The following is a 19,220-nucleotide window of genomic DNA, read 5'->3' on the forward strand; positions in this document are numbered from 1 at the left end:
GTAATTAAGCCTACATTGCTTCAGAGATATCGTACATAATGGTGGATAACTGTATACATCATGCACTTTGACCCCTTCCCCTTTGGACTACAGATGGAAATTTGCTACTAAGCTACAGTCTGGTAAAACCACCTGTGCTTTAGACATAGTGTAATTGTACATTGTCACGTGACATATACATAAAATTAGATGCACAAAATATGTTCACATCAAATATTGTCAAAATGTTTTCTTTTATAAAAAAAGAGGAGCAAAATGAAGAAAAAATGCATAATTCTCAAGAATGAAGTTTTAATTAAAAAATACATTGTAAAGGTATTATTGTCAAATAGCATCTAAATACTATTGTGGATACATTCCACTATAATATAAAATGTACGTATCATTTTGAAAAATAAAATTCCCCTTTGGACTACAGATGGAAATTTGCTACTAAGCTAGTCTGGTAAAACCACCTGTGCTTTAGGCATAGCGTAATTGTACATTGTCACGTGACGTATACATAAAATTAGATGCACAAAATATGTTCACATCAAATATTGTCAAAATGTTTTCTTTTATAAAAAAAAGAGGAGCAAAATGAAGAAAAAATGCATCATTCTCAAGAATGAAGTTTTAATTAAAAAATACATTGTAAAGGTATTATTGTCAAATAGCACCTAAATACTATTGTGGATACATTCCACTATAATATAAAATGTACATATAATTTTGAAAAATAAAATTCCCCTTTGGACTACAGATGGAAATTTGCTACTAAGCTACAGTCTGGTAAAACCACCTGTGCTTTAGGCATAGCATAATTGTACATTGTCACGTGACTTATACATAAAATTAGATGCACAAAATATGTTCACATCAGATATTGTCAAAATGTTTTCTTTTATAAAAAAAGGAGCAAAATGAAGAAAAAATGCATTTTCTCAAGAATGAAGTTTTAATTAAAAAATACATTGTAAAGGTATTATTGTCAAATAGCACCTAAATACTATTGTGGATACATTCCACTATAATATAAAATGTACATATAATTAAAAAAAATAAAAAAACATTTAAATCAAAATACTTCTTCATCAACAATAATAAAAAATGGTCAGAAGCAGCAGGCTAATTTTGATGCCATCAATGAATAATTTCACATATTCTTTATTATAGGTATTGTTTTTGTTATAGAAATCATAATGCTATTTTTTTCTAATATATAAAATATATAATATAATTTTAAAGCATACAGAAATATTTGGCAGTTCTTAATTTGCTTCTCTTGTCAAGCAATCACGATTATAATCAGAAATACCATCTGCAAACAGAAGAGGCAGTACAGCGCAGTACTGTGCAAGTAATGTTAAAATTTAATGGTAAAAAAAACAACTTGATCCTATCATCATTAGCACTATTCTCTAATTTAGGTTTATCACTAAAACCATTGTGAAAATAAACACAAAAAAGCCAAAGAAAATGAAAAGCTCTTGTTTTGAAGTCTTGACAAGTCTTCTATTTCCAAGTTGATCTTAAAACCTAAGGACCCCAGTACACAGGGCAGCTGCTAGACAAGACACAACACATTAACTCAACAATGTCAGCTAAAAGCTCAACCAAACCAATCTTAGATGAAACAGAAAACAATATATAAACTTAAATTGGCAAAAACAAGCCAGATGCTAAAACAGGAGCTTCTTGATCTACTTTTATACACGTTTATATTTTCATATCTACAGTATCCATCAAAGTTTTCCTTTACTTTGACACCAACATCATCAATGTACTGTAGACCTTCAACATGCAGAAAAACTTTTTTTTTTCCATATGTCCAGCAATAATGGAACGCTAAGGCTCAAACTCAGAGTTTATCAAACAACAAACCATCTTTGCAAGGTGAGCTGTTCAGTAAATCCTTACATATTCACAATTCTAAAATATTTACAATACGTCAGTGTTGTATTAAAAACTAATGTATACGTGGGGTGTCTGATACAACTTGTTTACTTCCGATAGAATACCTCCCACATTCATGTGTCATGTACTAATAAGTTAGATGACTCTAAGGTGTACGGCGCCGAAAAATTACCGTATTTTCTGGACTATAAGGCGGACTTAAAATCTTTTTTTTCCTCGAAACTCAACAGTGCGCCCTATAACCTGGTGCGCCTAATGTAAGGAATACGTTTGGTTGAGCTTACTCACCTCAAAGCTATTTCATTTGGTACATGGTGTAATGATAAGTGTGACCAGTAAATGGCAGTCAAACATAAGAGATAAGTGAAGACAGCACTATGATTGCAATATGTCTCAAGTAAACAACACCAACATTTTAAATGTTCCATTGAAAATATAGACCATTACGTACGGCGCTCAAAAATATATCAAAATGTTTTACTACGACTTTGGTAAGCTATGAAGCCGCACCGCTTGAAGGATTGTCGGTGCAGTAAACATACGAGTATTATTATAGTGTGTGTATAAGGTGAGACATTATCTGGCGTTTTGTTTCGCAATATTATGCAAAAGCAACTTTTCTTACCTTCTGGTACCTGCTGATCTGTATTTGGGATCTGCATGAGTCCTGAAAAATTGTGAGCGTCCGCGAGTCGATAGAGGAAAAAGAAGAAGTCTATCTTCTTGTTATGTGACATTCATCCTCCGCTGTTGCCATTTCTAATATAAAGTAGTGTAAAGTTCTTACTTAAAGCTGTCAGTAATCCCGCCATGAAAGTGCTAAAACATACTGGTATAGTGAGTTTACATAATTCACCCAAAGAACTTTAGTTATTAGAGTTCCGGTCGGACGGTTTTTCACGGGACACATTTCCTGTGTTGCTGTTTAAGGATGAGGAGATGCTGCTCCGTTATTGATTTAAATAAAGTCTGACTGTCATTAAAACAGTTAGCTCCATCTTTTGACACTTCTTCCACTCCCATCCTTGCACGCTACACCGCTACAACAAAGATTACGGGGAGAAGGCACTGCCGAAGGTGAGCCACGTAAATAAAACCGCCCACAAAACTGTGCATCCGGAAGAGACTGTCAGAAAGCGACTTCAAGATGATCTGTAAAACAATCTATGCAACATTTTGACCAAAGAACCACCATTATATGTTATGTTTTTAATTTAGAAAAGTTTTTTTTTAATGCGCCTTACAATCCGGTGTGCCTAATATATGAAAAAAGGTCAAAAATAGACCATTCATCGGCAGTCTGCCTTATGATCCGGTGCGCCCTATGGTCCGGAAAATACGGTAGGTAAAAAAAAGTTGCGGAAAAAAGTTAGCATTCTAATGTTAATATGCTAGCAGTTGACAAACAAGAACATTTTGACATTAGAACCGTTCAAAGCTGTTGAGAAATGTGGGATATGTAGAAGTTTGTATCTTTCCCTTTCATTTTAGATGGGGAAACATTTCTGTTAATTCCAAATAATCCAGGAATTTCCAGAACCGGGAAACATGTTGCCTTGATGTCCAGAATGAATGAAGTGAGTGGATGGTGTAACAGTTCGAATCGGGTATGAAATGTTTGAGTTGGTGAACCTTGAATTGAAGTGTAATCAGTAATCTCTGATTGAGGGCTGACTGGCCTACTGGAGCCTCCTGCTGTGCTCATTAATGAAGTCGGAGCAGCGTGTGATGTGGCGCTACTAAATATACGTACACACACACACACACGTAATCAGACTAGAACAAAGAAGAAGTGAGGTGAGAGGATAGGACGCCTAATATTTACAGATGTTATTTGATAAGGTATCATATATCACATATCGGGTATAGATTTGTCAGTTTGTTCTATTATATAATCTGCATTTATTTATTTACTAATGTATCATCTTGCTGCGATGAGGTGGCGACTTGTCCAGGTTGTACCCCGCCTTCCGCCCGATTGTAGCTGAGATAGGCTCCAGCGCCCCCGAAGGGAATAAGCGGTAGAAAATGGATGGATGGATGTATCATCTTGTTAAATCATATATTTTGTATTTATTTACTTATAATCCTTTTCTTTTTTTTTTTTTTTGATTAAATTGTTTTCTGGTTTTAAAATATTTTCTATGTTCTGATGATTTCACCAAAAGCTCGTAAAATATACTTTTAAAGCCTGCCGGGCAGAGCGACACATTGTCTTGTTCATATATCTCATTCCTTTCATTTATTTACCTGCTCCTTTTTGGACATGTTGTGTCAATGCAAACATATTATGTACTTCAATGAAACTTTTGCTACCATGTTCCAAAAATAATAAATGAATGAACATTACAGATCAACACTATCAAACCTTTTAAACATAAAAAAACAAACACTTAACTGCATATCTTTCTCACCACACACACACACCTCTGCATGGCTTAGTTTAGCATGTGCTAATTTGGCACCATATTGCAACACTACAGTCTTTCACAGCCAACACACTCATGCACACATAGAGTCATTACTTTCAAAGTGTGTATAGCATATACAGAAGCGTGGAAGCGTACTAATGACTTTAATGTGCTAACTTATTATGCGCTTCCACACGTGCACCGTGTTTGCACACGTCAGGACAGGTCTGGGTGGCCTGCACTTGACAGCGCCTGCTGTTATTGCACACGCACACACACGCACGCGTACACACACATACACACACACACACACACACAGAGGACTCAGCTGGCACAACAATGTGTGCACGTGTTTTTCTTTGTGTATCAACTTCACTTCATTATGTAAAAGTGTCAACATTATTTAGCAACGCTATTCATTTTGTCTCACAAACAATTCTTACCAGACGTGGGATGGGGGTTTGGGGGGGTTGGCGGCTCCCAGCCCATTACTGAAGCCCCCAGAGGGCGACTCCGTCCTCTTTATCACCAGTAATAAAAGGTTCAGCTGGGATGCGGGGACTCAACTAATATGTGATACAGACGTCATCAATCACACAAAACAAACCATTCACAGTTCTTGAAGACGTTTTGAGAGTCAGTCAGAAAAGTAGCTGGTGTTTGTGCTAGCTCTGCTACATAACGACACAAGGAGTGTCCTGGCTGGTCCACATATCAAAGATCACAGGAGTCCATGCTCTAGTGTTGTCATGGTAACAGCAGAGCTAGCCGATCATTTCATTCCAATTCAGTGTATCATCTAAATGATGCTGGGACTGTTATTTTAAGATCCATGTTGTATTCTATGGCATCATGTTTGTTTTAGCGCTAGTAGAAAGTGTAACAGTTAACAAATGTCTGTGGTTTAGCATATTTATTTTTATATAGGTTGTATTCCATCACGTGACTTATGTATAGAAACAAAGAGATGGTCCACCAAACCAATATAGCTACTGTGCAGCAAACAACTATTGGAGTACGCAGTTGGCCTGGATCTTACCATTAGAAGCAGATACGAGCAAAAAAAATCAAATTTATCCCTATACGTTATCGAAAATAAGATTTGTCGAGAGGTAGGTCCCGAGTATTATCCGTCCGTCACGTTGCCAGACATGGTGCTCCAGACATTAATCTACACGACAAAACAGATGAAAACTTGGAAAATCATGGAGGTCTCCAACTGTGAGTGGCTGGGGCAAGGAAAATGGTATCAAGACTCTCCCGGATAAATACGGAGCCTATCCCAGGTGCAGAGTACACCCTGTACAAGTCGCCACCTCATCGCAGAAAACAAAAAAAACGAAGATCATCCGGGACACGTTGGGAACCTATAAATATTTTCCTAAAAATGCCTACGTTTTGCACAAATCAACACGTTCTGCGACTATGTATGCCGTTGAAATGAATGGGTCTTTTTTTTAAAGATCTTCAAAAAACACTCAATCATTCCCTCTCAAAGGAAAACAATAGCTTATCATTTGTTGATTGGATACACTGGACCCCACCCAAAGGGAAAAATTTGGTTATCTTTGGGTGATTGGTTCCATTTGCCTCTTTGATGTACTTTTGACCAATGACAATCAGCTAGTTACAATGCTTTTAAAACAGGCAGCTGAGTGGGCTGCTTTAAGATCATTCAACAACTATAAGAGGTCCTTCAGGCATAAGCAGGGCAGCTCATTATGGTGGCCATCTTGAGTGGGGGCAACATGCATGTATAGAGAGAATATGGCCAATCCGGTTTCAGGCGCTGTCCTCAAATTGTGTACCGTATATGTGCAAATATGTACGGGTATGACAAATAAAGCTCCTTGAATCCCTTGAAAAGACTACAGGGGGCCATCATTGCTCCCAACTTTGAGCTGATCCTATGTATTCTGATTCTGATTCTGATTGTGGTGCTTACTCGTTAGTTTTTCGACGTGTGAAAATGCCCTGTTGTGCAGCACGGGGCTGCTCCACCCGCGAGAGTTACTTTAAGCTTTTCCATCGTGTTCCCTGCAACCCGGAAAGAAGACAAATATGGGAAGTGAAGGTTCTCCATTAACACTGGAGTGCCACCAGCAACAGGGTCTTGTGCGAGGTAAACACACGACACAACGTATGTGTTTTGCTCAGGTGAGAACACACAGAAGCTAATACAAATAACAACAGAAGAAATTAACAAATTAAAGAAATGGTTTGACAAAAACAGACCATCCTTGAATCTCAGTAAAACTAAAATATTGCTATTCGGTAACAGCAGAAGAGAAAGTCAAACACTAACATAAATAGACAGAGTACACATTGAAAACATAAAATAAACCACATTTTGGGTGTAATAATAGATGATAAAATTAAAATATACAACATGAAGTGGCAAGAAATACCTCAATAATGAATAAAGCAAAATATGTTCTGGACTAAAAAACATTCCATAACATTCCATATTCTCTTCTGCTCGCCAGTGTTACCCTATCTGAGTTATTGTGCAGAAATATGGGCAACAACTACAAAAGTACACTTATTCACTTAGCATGTTACAAAAAATAAAAATCAGTTAAAATAATACATAATGTGTGCTATCAAGAACATCCTTTTAATCTATTTAATAAAAAATTTGAAATTCAATGATCTGGTGCGTTTCCAAACAGTTAAAATTATGTACTTAAGCAAAATGAGGGTAACAAGGTTTTTTTTTTGGTCGTTCTGTGTATTTTTTTACGTTTATTGTGCTGTCGGGTGCATGTTCGAGTGCTTGCTGCTCATGAAACACTGCAGCAATATAGCAGCAGAGCGTGTCAAATACGGCTGCAAAATGATACTTCAACGAAATAAAAGCATGTTTTATTGAAAGTTTATGAGCTAGAGTATGCTTAAAACTATATGTTGACGTATTATTTTGGTTTATTTTGTCAGAAAAAAAAAGTCAAAATGAAAGCAATTGGATTGCACACAGCCGCACACATCCTTGGTAGCAGTCATGGCGCCTTTTGCTTAGAGAGTTACTTACTCTCTTTATACACACAGTACAAACTCTCTATCTCTTCTGCTTAGCTTTCAAAACTTCCATTTTTTGGAAGGAAACCCAGCTTTTGTCCTTCTTTCCCGGAATCTTACCGGTTCTGTTTTGTTTGTTTCGTTACAGCAATGCACAATTCTCTGTCCACAGGAAGGAGCGTGGTCTACTTAAAGGAGCGCGACTAGTTTCATGATACGTGATTCAATCAAATAACAAATAGGAGACTTTCGATATAAGTAAAGAAGAAGAGGCAGCATTGAAATTATGTCAGCCAGCTTGAAATATGTCTCATCTATACTGCAAGCTACGTGAAAGAGCCTAGAATTGATTTTATTTAAATGTTCGCAAAATTTCAGGGTTCCTCATATGCTGTTTTACTTGAAATTTGTTCCCTTAAAATCTGATTGGAAAATAGTTTGTAACACTTTCAAATGATTGTGATGCACATTTTTGTTAGCCTGTCAAAGGTAAAGTCCATTTTATGTTCGCATCAAGCTTGCGGCATAAGTGCTAACTTTTTTTCTGCATGGTTTCAAGTGCCTTTTTCAGTTCATACAAGGATGTATTGTTGATTTAATATGCTTATTATATGTATTTGGCATTTCATGTAACATTAATCAGTCTTTTTTATGTGCTTAGTTTAACAGTAATTTAGTTTAGAGGCAACCAATAAACAATCTTAACTTGGAAGTTTTTCTACATATCAAAATTAAGGGACTGTATTTGACAAACTAAATACTAACTTTCAGGGAGGGCAGAATGCATATTTTAAATGCCTACTGAAACCCACTACTACCGACCACGCAGTCTGATAGTTTATATATCAATGATGAAATCTTAACATTGCAACACATGCCAATACGGCCGGGTTAACTTATAAAGTGCAATTTTAAATTTCCCGGCAAACTTCCGGCTGAAAACGTTTTGATATGATGACGTTTGCGCGTGACGTCAACGGTTGAAGCGGAAGTATTCGGAGCCCATTGAATCCAATACAAAAAGCTCTGTTTTCATCTCAAAATTCCACAGTATTCTGGACATCTGTGTTGGTGAATCTTTTGCAATTTTTTTAATGAACAATGGAGACTGCAAAGAAGAAAGTTGTAGGTGGGATCGGTGTATTAGCGGCGGACTACAGCAACACAACCAGGAGGACTTTGACGATAGCAGACACGCTAGCCGAACGACCTCACCTTGACTTCCTCCGTCTCCGGGCTGCCAACCGCATCTGTAATCGGGTGAAGTCCTTCGTCGTACAGTCGATCGCTGGAACGCAGGTGAGCACGGGTCGTGATGAGCAGATGAGAGCTGGCGTAGGTGCAGAGCTAATGTTTTTAGCATGGCTCCGTCGAGGTTCCGTAGCTAAGTTAGCTTCAATGGCGTCGTTAGCAACAGCATTGCTAAGCTTCGCCAAGCTGGAAAGCATTAACCGTGTAGTTACATGTCCAGAGCTTCGCCGATGTATTGTCGTGGAGATAAAAGTCACTGTGAATGTCCATTTCGCGTTCTCGACTCTCATCTTCAAGAGGATATAGTATCCGAAGTGGTTTAAAATACAAATCCGTGATCCACAATAGAAAAAGGAGAGAGTGTGGAATCCAATGAGCCCTTGTACCTAAGTTAGGGTCAGAGCGAAAAAAGATACGTTCTGCACTGCACCCTAGTCCTTCACTTTCATAATCCTCATCCACGAATCTTTAATCCTCGCTCAAATTAATGGGGTAATCGTCGCTTTCTCGGTCCGAATCTCTCTCGCTGCTGGTGTAAACAATAGGAAAATGTGAGCAGCCCTTCCTCCGGTGTCGTCACGCTACTTCCGGTAGGGGCAAGGCTTTTTTTTATCAGAGACCAAAAGTTGCGAACTTTATCGTCGTTGTTCTATACTAAATCCTTTCAGCAAAAATATGGCAATATCGCGAAATGATCAAGTATGACACATAGAATGGATCTGCTATCCCCGTTTAAATAAAAACAATTCATTTCAGTAGGCCTTTAAATGAAATTGGAGCAATTTGTCGGATGGCAGGAGTTAAGGGCGACTCTTTAAATGTCCACTGATTATTGTCTGTTATTTAATTTAATTTTCTTGTCCCTTTGTTCAAAGACACATTTTTTTGCAACTGCCTCGCTACCTACTGGAGCAATGATAATAATTATTTGATATCACTACATCCTTGGTCATCAAATGGTCTGCAAAACACAGAAGGGTCTCCTTGTTTCCTCTCCTAACCTCCTCTTTCATCACCGTCATCTCTGTGCTGCCAAGCTCACGCCTGAGCGTCTCAAGTATGCTGTGTGTGTGTGTGTGTGTGTGTGTGTGTGTGTGTGTGTGTGTGTGTGTGTGTGTGTGTGTGTGTGTGTGTGTGTGTGTGTGTGTGTGTGTGTATGACGTATATTTTAGCAACAGCAGTTATTCCAGAAGAACATCCTGCCCCGGCTTCCAAGTGTATGCCAATTGTTTCTCAATTATATGTATGACTGTATTATTATTATTATTAATAATATATTAAACACGTCTGGTCTGGCAGAGAATAAGAAGACAAACCAAAAGGGATCTAAGAAACCAACTTAGCAACTTTGTTGTTATATTTAGTGAGTATTTAGAATAGGACGGCAGCTATCGGTACTGTCATGATCCGTTGCTCGGATCATGTTTTGTTTAGTTTTATATTTCTTTAGTTGGTGATTAGTTCTGTTTCACCCCCTTGTTTGTTTCCTTTGTTACCATGGGTGCTGATTGTTGTCACCTGCCTCTGATTAGTAGTCGGGACGTTCACCTGCTCCAGGTGACTAATCAGAGAGCTATTTATTCCTACCTCGCGCCACACTCTGCTTGGCAGTCTTATTCGCAACACGCGACAGTTACTTGGGATTTATTTGATTCTTGCTCTTTTATCTGATTCTTGCTCTTTTTGTTAGATAGTCTTTTTACTAAGCCTTTGCCATAGCTTACCATGCCTTCGGCACATTTTGTATTTTTCGTAATTTGGCTTAATTATTGAAATAAATCATCCTTCTTACCTGCACACTGCTTACAGAAGTCCTTCTGCATCTTGGGGAAATGACTACCGCAAAATCATGCGACATGACAGATGGAAGAACGTTATTTTTAATTTTTATTAGAGATGGTTTAGAATAGTCAATGATTTGATTCGGAGGAGTCTGATTTGACTATCAACTTCACAGCCGAATCGTCAAACATTGAGTCCTTCGTAGCTGAAGGTGTTGGTAGGTTGTGCCGAGATGCTCATGGAAGATGCAGGGACTGTTGGAACGCAAGGGAGCTTTCACTTCCCCACGGGTGAGCTTCCTGGTGGGACTTGCAGGAAATTGGACAAGCGTGCTGCCTCAGCCCACAAGTTCACTCAGGCAGGAAGCCTCCCTCACTTTGACTAAGGTAATTATCCTTCCGCAGGTTCTCATACGGTAATCTTTTAGGACTTTTATTTCCTCTGATCGTCAAGTTTGATGCTTTTTTTTGGCACTCCAGCAGAGCTGAAGCATTATTAACTTGGGCAACACGTAGTACAACACATAGTACAAAATATAGTACAACACGTAGCCTATTGCAAAGTGACGTGTGATGTCAGCGAGGGAGAGACGCATTAGCTGCAGTCGGCGGGAGTGACTGTGACTGACGAGGTGATGAATGCATGTTGTTAGTGCTGGTTAATAAAGCGATTGAATGTGTTTCAGTGACTGTATCTCTCCTTGTACACAAACAAAATATTGTAGGGTTACATGATTATCACTTCGTTCGTTCGTTTGGGCACGGCGTGGCTCGGTTGGGAGAGTGGCCATGACAGCAACCTGAGGGTTCATGGTTCGATCCCCTTGAGCAAGACACTTCACTCTTGCTCCTGATGGGTCGTGGTTAGCGCCTTACATGGCAGCTCCCGGTATCAGTGTGTGAATGTGTGTGTGAATGTGGAAATAGTGTCAAAGAGCTTTGAGTGCCTTGAAGGTAGAAAAGCGCTATACAAGTATAACCCATTTACCATTGTTATCAATTTTGCCCCCGTATGTAACAGTCACAATGTGGCTATTATAGTAGACCTCTACCGGCACAGGTATCAGTTCTTCTTTAGCACTCCGATTAAAATTCCAACATTCTTGTTTACCTTGAACGAGGCAATGTAAATATAAATAACGGAACATTAATCCTCTGTTTTGCCAGCAATGTTTGTCATCTTTTGTATGACAAGTAGGGAGGACGGATCAGTATCACTATGAATCTGAGGAGGACACAATCCCCAGTGCCATCTCCACCCATGATCCAACACACGCACTTTGAACTGTGTCAGGTCAAATGAAAAGTTTGGAATGTTTTCATAAACCGTGCCATCTCAAATAGATTGCACTCCTGTAGGAAAAACTGACCAATCACCTGTTTGATGAACTTGCAAGGTTGTATTGTTCGAAGTTGAGGCCGATCTTAAGCATCCATTGAAGACTTTCTATGAAAAATGCTTAATTATAAAGGTAAGCTGCACTCTCAGGAGTTCATTTTTCTCTCACACATTTTGTTATGATATAAAACATCTTCTGGCAACTTTATATTCGCTGGATGTGGACGCTGCAGTATTTACTTGACAAATGTTGCGATGCTGCCCCACAGCAAGGAATCATTAATCAGTGACAGCAGCAGTTGTCTTATTGCATTATTGCAACATAGCATCTCTATTAAGAGATGCTGTACACAACGTTAATGAAGAGCAGGACAAGAACTCTAAAAGCTGCTCTCTCTCACCTCGACAATTTGGGGAATTCACACTTTGGAGAGGACAAGTGAGTATCTTAATCCATCAGGGATTTTGGGCTGACATTAGGCAGTAGGCTGCATCGCATCTTGTTTTTAAGCACTTATGAGAAAGCTGTGAATACAGAGATCCACAGAAACATATCTTTGAGAGTGAAATTAATGTACACAATGTCAAGCAAAACCATAATTAAACACATCAGCAAATAGCCAAGAGTACTATGAGGACATTATGCTAACCATAGGTGAACACATACTGTATATGGTGCCCCCTAAAGGGTCGTGTTAAAAACGCTTAGTCAGACCTGCTAGCATTCAGCAATCACTGTAATTGATTGATTGATTGATATTTGTGCTGGATATAGAGTTATTGTATTTTAGTCAAGTAATTTACAAAAGGTAAATATGGTAGGCTATAGGCTACTAGGATCTAGCAGCGACACAACAGCTAAGCACACAATAGCACACATGCTAGACATATGTAATAAGTGTAAGTAAGTAACATTTTTGTATATCGCCTTTCATAGACAAAAAAGCCACAAGGTGCTTCACAACACAGTTCAAATATCAGACTTCACACTTTATATAAAAGGACAATATACAATATAAAAGAAAAAAACAATTTAAAAACAGTGTGAATAAACAATATAAAAGTATAAAAACTAACTAAAACACAACATAAAAATCATAGCAGCCAAAGAGAAGCTATTTAAAAGCCAAATAAATGAACAAATAAATGAGTCTAAAGATTTGAAGATGTCAACAGAGTCAATAGAGCACAATGAGGGCGGAAGATCGTTCCAAAGCATGGGAGCAACAGCCTGGAAATATCAGTCACCTCTAGTCCGAAAACGAGTCCGTGGAACCTTCAGCAGATTCTGATCCACAGATTTCACAGCCCGAGTTGGGGTGTAAGGCTGGATCAGATCACTGAGGTAGGAAGGAGCCTGACCATGCAAAGATCTAAAGGCTAGAAGCAGAATTTTAAACTTGATCCTGTGCGACACTGGCAGCCAAACCATTTATTTTAGCAGGGGATGTTCTCCTATTTGTGTCCAAATTCTTGCTGCAGAGTTTTGGACTAGTTGCAGCCGAGAGAGCTCCTTCTTGTTCATACATGAAAATTGACTGCTACAATAGTCTAAACGTGAGGATGCAAAAGCATGAATGATCAGCTCCTAATCATTCTGTGACACCGTTTTCCTAAGTTTAGAGATGTTCCTTAAATAAAAGAAGCAATTTCACATCAGCTGCTTACAATGCTGCACTAATAACATGTCCTTGTCAAAGATAACTTCCAAGATTCTGAGGCTTGGTTTAGTAGACTGGCCTAAGTCACCCAAGTACTGTTTAATCTCTGGAATTGAATCATCCGGTGTAATAACCAGTGTTTCTGTTTTGTCTGCATTGAGCTGCAGAGAGTTTCTGCTTAGCCATTGTTTTATGTCCATTAAACAATAAAGCAAGGAGTTAAACTTCTGGATCTCAGACGGCATAAAAGAGCAGTAGAGCTGGATCTCATCAGCAAAAAAGTTAAAAGAAACATCACTAAACCTTTGAATGATCTTTCCCAAAAGGTTCAAGTACAGCAAAAATAATACAGGACCCAAAACGAAACCCTGAGGCACTCCATACAACAAATCTGCTGACTCAGACCTTATTTGATTAGTTTTAACACTAAAGCTATGCCCAGGCAAATATGAGGAGAACCACTGAAAAACTGACCCTTACAGTCCTTGATGGTCAACAGTCAATTGGAAACCAGATGTCTCGAGGGGGGGTCTGCGGCCATTGGGACCCTTCGAGAATAATAAAGCGTACACAAACCACTTCACGCAGCATTTCCAAACTGATTAACAATAACTCTGTAATCCACACAACTGGCGACATAGTCCAGAAAAATAGCAACCAAGTTCATCTGGAACAGTATTGAGTCGGGCACGAATGGTCTTTTCTTTCGGATTTAAAACTCCTTCTATCAATCCACAGAGCATTATAAATGGATTCTGGGACATTCAGAAAATTTATTTCAATGATTCTTGGTCCAAAAATGTGTTAAAAAAAACTCTTCCGCCGGTATCGGCTCTGCATCCACTCCGATACATTCTTGGTAGTAGCGTCATGTTGGTAGTGCAATCCAAGATAATTTCTTGATGCTGTTTGCTATTTAACATCGGCATAGCCATTAGAGACGTAATATTTCTAATCTGTGTCAATATAACAGCTGACATTGCAACAGAGCGAGGCTGTTAACTTGTTAGAAGCCACCGTCGCTTAGTGTGACATCATATAGGTAAACCGGAAAATAATTAAATTAATTGCGCTAAAAGGAAATAAGCGTCCCCCAGTGTACGGGAGGCACATGGTGTGTGACCAACAGTCACATTTGATCCCGGGTCTCAAACACGCGGCCCGCAGGGCAATTGCGGCCCACGAGACTTTATTTTGCGGCCTCCACCTTAATATGAAAGTTTAATGTTAGTGCGGCCCGCAAGTTTTATATGAATGGCGCTTGACAGCGTTGTGCAGAGCTGAAGGAATCTACCAATCACGGTGTGGTATATGGCTCTCGAGGGCGGAACATAGACGTCACTTGCAAGCAGAGAAACGTTTTGCCGCACGCGCTTTTCCTCCCTCCCTCCCTTGCTCGCTCGCCCGCCTGCTCGCTCTCTCTGTAAACAGTACGGGCCGGGGAGACGAGTGGTCCGGTAGCTTCCGAAGCACTGCGCCGAAGGACCGAGCGACAATACAAAACTGTGGTGCACTGGACCCCAGCGATGATACTCCGACAGAGAGTCGCTGGGCGAATCGGACGTGTAGCACGTTAGTCGTGATGTTAGCCCGTTCGGGGCTAATTGTGCTACCGTAACTGTAAACTCCACGGCGAGCCCCTCTCCAGCTCAGCTATGCGGGTGGAAGCGCTGCCAGATGTCTAGCAGCAAGAAGTAGGCAAGAGAAGCCATGTTCAAGTTCACGGATTCATTTATTGTTACTTCTCACATAGTAAGCGTGTTGTCTGTGTAATTGTAATAAATGCAGACGAGGCGTGTTGGCTGAGTTCTCAACATTTACTCACACAGCGTGCTCATAACCACATTCTAGCTGACGACATGGCGACATACAACCTTCACCGGGGCTACCGCGCATGCTCGTCACTACTGTTGCATGCTGGGTAGTGTAGTTCTTGTATTCCCTAGCTAATAACATCACAGTAAGTATGTGTATACATTGTTGCTGACTGGAGAAATCAAATTATTATTATTATTACTTATGACTGATTTATTTACTTAATTCTCATTTTGCTTATTTATATTTTGATTTTATTTTGTGTTGAAAATAAAAATAAAGACATTTAAAAATATATTTTTTAAGAAATCTTTTCTCGCAGCCCAACCTCACCCAGACTGTGCATCCAGTGGCCCCCAGGTAAATTGAGTTTGAGACCCCTGCATTAGATAGAGTGCATGGACATTTGGACTTCACACTTAGGTGTGAAAATACAAAAAACAAACAAATCAGACGAATTTAGTACATGGAAACGTAGTGAGTGTCAAAAGCTGAGGACAGATCTAAGAGAACCAGAACAGATAATTTTCCACAATAAGCAGACATAATAATGTCTCTGGACACTTTAAGTAAGGCTGTTTACGTAGAGTGCTGTTTACGGAAACCACACTAAAATGACTCATGGATGTTACTTTGGTTGAGGAAAAATGTCAGCTGTTCACAAACCACATTCTCAAGGATCTTAGACAGAAACGGGAGCTTGGAGATGGGCCTATAACTATTTCGATCGGCCGGGTCAAAGCCTGCTTTTTTAATAATGGCTCTACTATGGCATGTTTAAAAGCATTGGGAAACACACCAGTAGACCAAGAGAGGTTAACCCTTTTGGAAACACAAGTACCAATTTCCTCAAAGAGCCTAAAAGGAAGGACGTCCGATGAACAAGAAGAAGGCTTCATCTTGGTCATCAGTCAACATCACAGTCCTAAATGAGGACAACATGCTGGGGACAGGCTCCAAGACAGAAGGGGTGGGATTTTATCCTTGATAATCTTGATTTTGTTAGTGAAAAATCTCAAAAAGGCATGGCTGTCGGCTTTGCAAAAACAGGGTTAACTGGAGCAGCAGGACATACAAAAGAACGTATGGTGCCAAACAACACTTTTTTTTAATTCATTGTTACTATTTAACGAATATAGTCAGATCTGGCATTTTCAACTATCACATTGTAGGATGACAAGATCCCTGAGATAGAGCCTGTGCACCTCAAGGTTAATGGATTGCCACAGGCGTTCGGTCTTCAATAAAGTGTCTTTTATTGAACAATATTGCAGTTTAAAACAGCACATCTGCCAATATAAACAAGTATCAAGTAATTATAGTTACATATTACTTACACATACAAAGTCTCCAAGGAAGAAGCGTATTAAAAAGTATCAAGTAACAAACGTGGCTGCATCATTCAAGTCAGTCATGACCTTAATTTCATGCCACTAGATGTCACCAAAAAAAAAAACCAATTACTACTGCACTTTAATTTAAAGACAGCATAAATCCATTTCACACAGTGAATAATAAATAGGTTAGTGCTTTTATCCATCCATCCATTTTCTACAACTTATTCCCTTCGGGGTTGCGGGGGGCGCTGGAGCCTACCTCAGCTACAATCGGGCAGAAGGCGGGGTACACCCTGGACAAGTCGCGACCTCATCGCATGGCCAACACAGATAGACAGACAACATTCACACTCACATTCACACACTAGGGCCAATTTAGTGTTGCCAATCAACATATCCCCAGGTGCATGTTTCTGGAGGTGGGAGGAAGCCGGAGTACCCGGAGGGAACCCACGCAATCACGGGGAGAACATGCAAACTCCACACAGAAAGATCCCGAGCCCGGGATTGAATCCAGGACTACTCAGGACCTTCGTATTGTGAGGCAGATGCACTAACCCCTCTGCCACTGTGCTTAATTCCTACCAATTTCTACTAAATAATAAAAGTGTGTGCAGTAAAATTTCTGCTGATGTCGTATTGAAACAATATCTGCCAATACTAAAGGCTTCGTAATAGAAGTATTAAGTTAGGACACCCCTGTAGACAACACCGTGCATGTTCTGAAACATTTCCAGCCTTTTGTGTGCTTCACTTCAGGAGTACAATCTTTTGTCTTAATCATCTCTCACGTTTCATTCTTCATCACCGTCATCCTTCTTCCTCTCCTGCTATTAAATATTTAATAAACATTCATCCATACTGATTCTCTTTTGTTCTCAAAGATCTCATCAGCTTCCACCCTCCCCTCATTTACTTCCTCCCTCCAACTCATTCTCACCGCTGACGCAATTCCGCCATGCTTTGGCTGAGAGTTTTCTGCTCGTTTCTGTGACCTTTAAAAATATAAAAAAATAATAAAAAACTGCTGATCAAATTCTGCTGCTCATCCCATTATGGCCCGACAGGGAGGGAACCAGAGCGACACAGATATTGAGGACAAGCATGGAGAAGGAGGTTGAGGCGGGGCTTTGTGGATCACAGCAGCCAGAAAAAATTATTTTACTCTCCATCAAAACCCTCATTCCGTCCCCCTTGATCGTCGTAAACTTTACTCTGCTAATAAAAGCAGAAGCGGTGGTGGTTTACTGTTAACTTAATTAAAGGCTGCCGCCCACCCGGCAAACGTCTCATCCCGCTGCGTGCACAAAAGCAATCTCCGATCGATCGCCTTTGCACGACAATCAATTCATCTCCATTGGTAGCCATTAGGAAGCATTTGTGGCTATTTAGCAATGAGAGAGAGACCGTGGGCAAAAGCAGAGGCATGAGAGATAGGAAAAGGTCAAAGAACTAAGGGAATTGTGCGATGGAAGAAATGACTCATACTGTAACAACTGAATGGTATCAGTAACAGCTGGAATGTACTCAGCTTTAGAACTTCAATAAACAACTTCAGTAGGATGTGCTGATAATACCTTGCTTTCATGGAACTTAAGTGTGTCCTTGGTACGACTTGGCTTTAAAAGATGCTTTAAGCTCCCTAATGCCAGTCTAACAGGGATCGTAAGTCAAACACACTGGAACATGTAGAATTCACAACTGGAGCTCCATTTCCAGGAAAAGTACGCCTCAAACACCATCATGCATTTTAGGTGTGTCCCTATGTCCGGATACAAGCAGTCCTGCACTGTTTACTTGTGCAAAGCTGGGAAGCCTAGAGTGCATCTGCAAAGTTCAATCAAATCAATCAATCATTTGTAAAGTAACAAAGGACTTAAAGTTAGTATTATTTGGTCGGGGGCGTGGTTAAGAGGGGAGGAGTAGATTTACAGCTAAAATTCATCAAGTCAAGTATTTCATATATATATAAATATATATATATATATATATATATATATATATATATATATATATATATTAAGGCTGAAATCAGTTACGTAAATACGTCGACGCCGTTTTTGTGCGTCGACGCGTCACATATTAATGTCACGCTACCGCCATGGCGAAGCGCAAAGCAGACGATCAAAGCAGACGATCAAAGCAGACGATGCGAGCGGTGCGAGCGAGGGGGAAAAATCATGCCAAAAGTCGTCAAAAGTGTGAAAGTATTTCAATAATCGGCCTAATAATGTTGTTGTATGCACACTGTCGAGCGTAAATGGCCTATAATAGCAGCACAACGGCTATGAACGAACATTTGAAAAGAAAACCATCAACTAGTCAATCGTCCGCGTGAGCATACGTTGTCATCATTACACAAAAACATGAATGTGTCATTTGTATCTGCTAGGGGTGTAACGGTACGTGTTTTGTATTGAACCGTTTCGGTACGGGGCTTTCGGTTCGGTACGGGGGTGTACCGAACGAGTTTCTAAGCTAAAGCTAACTTTAGCTGCTAAAGTCTTAACAAGCTGCTTTGCTCATTCTGCCTCTGTCTCAGCACGAAGCATTGTCCCACCCACACAACCGTCTGATTGGTACACACGAAACATTATCAGCCAATCAGCAGTGCGTATTCAGAGCGCATGTAGTCAGCGCTTCAGCGTGGAGCAGATAGGTGTTTAGCAGGTGAGCATCAGGCAGCGGACTCTCCCCAAATGATAATAAAC

The 19,220-nt window shown here is 39.8% G+C and overlaps 1 protein-coding gene across 3 annotated transcripts in view; it reads right to left on the reverse strand.

The window, feature by feature from the left end:
* LOC133648349 (sodium/potassium-transporting ATPase subunit beta-1-interacting protein 2) overlaps positions 1-19,220 on the reverse strand; it is a 215,877-nt gene that overhangs the window by 105,297 nt on the left and 91,360 nt on the right. The gene's annotated exons all lie outside the window — the stretch shown is intronic.

The sequence above is a fragment of the Entelurus aequoreus genome, linkage group LG04, assembly GCF_033978785.1.
Source record: "Entelurus aequoreus isolate RoL-2023_Sb linkage group LG04, RoL_Eaeq_v1.1, whole genome shotgun sequence".
NCBI lineage: Eukaryota > Metazoa > Chordata > Actinopteri > Syngnathiformes > Syngnathidae > Entelurus > Entelurus aequoreus.